At 56.4% G+C, this 4,160-nt stretch overlaps 1 long non-coding RNA gene across 1 annotated transcript in view; it reads right to left on the bottom strand.

Annotated features, from left to right (window-relative positions):
• The window catches only part of LOC141374500 (uncharacterized), a 6,459-nt gene extending 2,786 nt beyond the window's left edge, over positions 1-3,673 (bottom strand). The window contains exon 1 of the long non-coding RNA XR_012381433.1: positions 3,464-3,673. This is a non-coding gene — a long non-coding RNA (uncharacterized lncRNA). The remainder of the gene's footprint in view (positions 1-3,463) is intronic.
• Between the last annotated feature and the right edge of the window lie 487 nt (positions 3,674-4,160).

The raw sequence follows: 4,160 nt of genomic DNA, 5'->3' as shown, positions 1-4,160 counted from the left end.
GTGGTGATGGTGTTGGTGGTGGTAATGATGGTGGTGTTGGTGGTGATGGTGGTGGTGAGGAGGGAGATGATGGTAGCAATGGTGATGGTGGTGATAGTGCTGATGGTGGTGACGGTCATGATGATGGAGGGTAGCGGTGATGGTGGTGGTGGTGGTGGTAGTGGTGATGATGGTGATGTAGTTCTAGGCCTGGGATTTGGTGCTGGTGATATGGAGATTTAAAAAGGAAGGCGGGAGACATAAAAATGTAATTGGTAATTGCCAAACTTTGTGTGACAAGAGCAGTTATGAGGAACATGGGGCTGAAGTGGTCAACTCTTCAAGAAAATGCTTGTTTTAAAAAATCAGTTGTTTGCCCTATTTTTAAGAAAGTGAAAGGCATTGATTTCATGGAGGGGAAACCACCCATGCGGTGGCTTGGAGGCATGAAATGGCAGTGTGTTCACTCTTGCTGAAGCCTGAAGCCTGGGCTGGGGCTGGGGTGGTAAGGCATGGGCTGGAGAGGTAGGCAGGGCATCGAATGCCACAACAAGGAAATCTGGCCTTGTTCTTACAACGATGGGGAAGTACTGACCACATAGCATAATTGGATCAGCTGGGACAAGGGATAGTCAGAGATCCCTGATGGTACCGGCTCTTGTGTATGTGAGGGGGGGGTGATGGTAGGCGGGGGAAGGCTTAGAACGGCCAGAGACCCATGAGGAATGGGTATTGTCCCGTAGTGGGGCTTCAGCGACTGGAGGTGTCAGTGAATTTGGGAGCTGGTGTGGGACCCAGAACTGGGAAAACCAGGATGGTGGCTCAATCGCCAAGTCCACCTTGGTTTCTGTTTAGTTCCCTGGCCCAGTGCTTGCTACAGAAAGCTCCAACACTCTTCTCAGACTGACTTATTCTGGGACCGAAGCTATCCCTAAGCCAGGGCCCCAGCTACACAATGAACCTTGATTATGCTCATTCTTTCATTCCTTCATTCATTCAATGTCTGCTTTGTTCAGTGCACTAGGGATTGCGGTGGTGAACGAGACAGACAATGTCTTGACCCTCATGGAGCTTCTATTTTAATGGACATCCCCCATTCGATTGACCCTAACCCTGGCTGAGCCCTAGCCTTGGTCAGAGACTAGGCCTGTAGCCTGCTCCTCAGGAGAAGTCTGGCAATGCCAGATGATCCTGCCTTCCACAAACTCCACGGGCACCCACCACTTTATCAGCAGGTGGGAGGGGAGCACAAAAAGGCCCCTCGGGGTGGGGGCGTGGTGCAGAGAAGGTCTGGATGCCTCAACATAATCTGCTCGCTCTGCTAGAGGAGCTGTCAACAGCCTCAAGTAAGAGTTGAATACAGTTGCCTCTTGGCGATGGCTTTGCCCTCTGACTACCCCCAAAGTGCTGAGGGGGTGCCCCCAGGTCTGAGTACACCTGTGTGTGTCTGTCTTAATGGTGTGGGGGACTGGAACCTTCCCAGAGACGGTGGGTCCTCAGCCATGTTTTCCAGGCTGGGTGTCTCCCTCTCTAGACCCTGCCCTCCTGGAGGGCAGGGGTTGGGTCTAACTGTCATGTGCCCAGCGCAGGACATGGAAGGGTCTAGAAGCTTTGCTCCTGTGTGTTGAATGCATGCATGAATGGATGAGCTGGAGGGAGGCTCAGGGGAGATGGGCTGTTTCCAGCCAGTTCTCCCCCTTGCTGGGAGCCGGCGCCTCGCCCCCCCGGCTGGTTACCGCAGGCGCAGGCAGCAAACCCTATGGAAATATAGAGTGTTATCTAAATGCTAAATAGCAGCAGTAACAGCAGAGATGGGCTCTATGAACAATGTGCAGGCTTATCGGCCATATCCTGCCTCCTGTCCTCACCGCTACAGACGCTGTTCTAGAAGGCCTGGCGGGCCCGGTTAGTGCTCATGCTTTGTCAGGACCCCTGAACATCTCCGAGACGGCGCAAGCGCGGGCCGTGTGGGCAGCAGCTGGGGGCGCGCCCGGCAGCAGGGAGCCCTGGCTGCGGGCATCCGGTCCCAGGACAGGGGAGGCACTGACGGCCTCGCGTGACCTTGCAGACAGAAGCCGATACCCCGGATACCCCAGCACGTCCTCAGCTTCTTCCTTTGTAACTGAAAAGAATTTCATGACTGTCTCTGGAAGCCTACTGTGCGCCAGGCACCTTCCTTACTTTGTTTCAGAGTCTTCGAGCAAGCTTGGAAAGTTCTCCATTTTACAGACAGAGAAACTGGGGCTCAGACGGGGGGAGCAGACCCCCGCAGCTCGTGAGTGCTATAAATAGGCTGTAGCCCAAGGCGGCCTGACTGCAAACCTCTGCTGGCTGCCAACAGGGGGGCGGGCTGGATCACAGGTTTGGAAAGTGTTTGTAGTGGAGGGAAGCTTTGTTCAAACAAAATCTTACACGGAAACTCTCCACGGGAAACAGATGAAAGCGGAGTGGGGCTGACTGAAGCTGGAGAGCGGGTGGGGAGGCCGGGGGCGGGGGGGGGGCGACAGGCCCTTCCCAACTCCCCTCCCTCCCACTCCGCAGCAGGCAGGGTTCCGTGGGGGCTGAGCCTGGGTCAGTCGGAGGGTTGTGGTGACCGGAAAGATCAGGAACCCACCTTCCCCGGCTAGAAGGGGACCCCGAGGCCACAGGGCTTCCCGGGAGGGACCCGGATAGGGCCACACTTGAGTGTTACCACCTGCTTCTCCATAGGTAACCCGGACCCTGTGGATTATCCATGCTGGGCCCCCTCCAGCCACCTCCTCTAGCGGGGCCTCGCCGGGGCAGCTGGGGGTCACTGCCTGCCCTTTGACCCTCTGATGGTAGAAACAGAGGGGACTGTGGGAATGTCTTGATTCTCCATCCTCCCCTGGAGGATTATCACCCAGAGTCTGTGAACTCGGATGTGCTCAGAGGGAGGCCTGGGCAAGGCCCGGAGGTATAGGCCCAGAGCTGGGCAGTGAAGTGGGTGTGGAAAGGGTGCGGTGGCTCCAGATCTGGCCTAGGGAGGTGCTAACAAGTGTGGGGTGTGGGCCAAGATTTCCCCTGGGCTGTCGCTGGAGCCCTGTCACTTGGTCCTGGAGGTGAGGGACAAATTCCAGAAAAGGATGAAGGGCTCGGTGAAGGGGGCTCTGAGGGGAGGGTCTCAGTAAGGGGGGACCCCTCGGATCGACAGTCCCTCCAGGGATTCCTCTGGGAAAGGTCATTTTGGAGGACAAGTCAAATCTCCCCTGAAGTGGGATTAACAGTTCTGTTTTTGTGGTCGGTCTCCACTGCTCCACCCAACCCCCTCTCCTGATCAATGCTTGAGCCCCAAGTGTCCATTCCCCACTGTGACCCCTCTTTCTACTCTGTTTCCCTGCCTTGTGGTCTCAGGTTCATCAAAACACCACCCCCTACCCCAGACCCCAGCTCTGACCCCACCCAGTCCAGGACCCGGTAATCCTGGATTTTAGTCCCACCAACGCCCCTGCCTCAGCTTCCTCACCTGTGCATCGAGGGTGTTGGGAGAGATGACCCCCGAGGGTCTCCGGGGCTGGGAAACCTCAGAAGGTTTCGACTGGAAGTCTATGACCCACACCTCCTCTGGCCTCGGGCTGGCGCCTGGCTGCCTCCACCATCAGTCACTCTCAGTGGACTCTGGAGCGTCCATTTGGTTTATTAACACAAACACTCTTGGCACAAGCCCGGGAACAGCAAATTGGATGGGAGTTCACGGAAGTCAGGGGATGTGTTTATCACCTCCCGCTCAGTCACCTGTTGCAGGGTGAGGGCTGCTCTTGGGGGAGGGGCCCAGGGGTGAATGGAGTCACCTCCCGAACGCACCCCTGTGTGGCCTCCGTGGGCTGCTTTCTGATCTCAGTCCCACACCGGGGAAGGTCCTGCTCCTGTCCGGGCTTCGGCGTCTCCTCCCATGGTTGGGGGCACGAGGAGCTGGGGACACAGTCTGGACGCTGGCGCCAGGCCCAGCTCTGCTGGTGGCTGGCTGGCTGAGGGACTGCCAACAGTCCCCTGTCCCCTGCCCTTGCCCCAGTCACTCTCCTCGGCCGTATCATGGGGGTAATGATTCACCTCCGTAATCAGGAACCATGGGGCTTTAAAGATTAACAATAATAACTAATAATAAAAAAGGCAAGTATGTGCCAGCACTTTGTATATTAGGTAATGTCATCCTCACAAGAACC

This window comes from Callorhinus ursinus, unplaced genomic scaffold, assembly GCF_003265705.2.
Source record: "Callorhinus ursinus isolate GAN/ISIS: 27379988/994484 unplaced genomic scaffold, GSC_fseal_2.0 scaffold18, whole genome shotgun sequence".
Lineage (NCBI taxonomy): Eukaryota > Metazoa > Chordata > Mammalia > Carnivora > Otariidae > Callorhinus > Callorhinus ursinus.
This window is presented reverse-complemented; position numbering and strand designations above follow the sequence as displayed.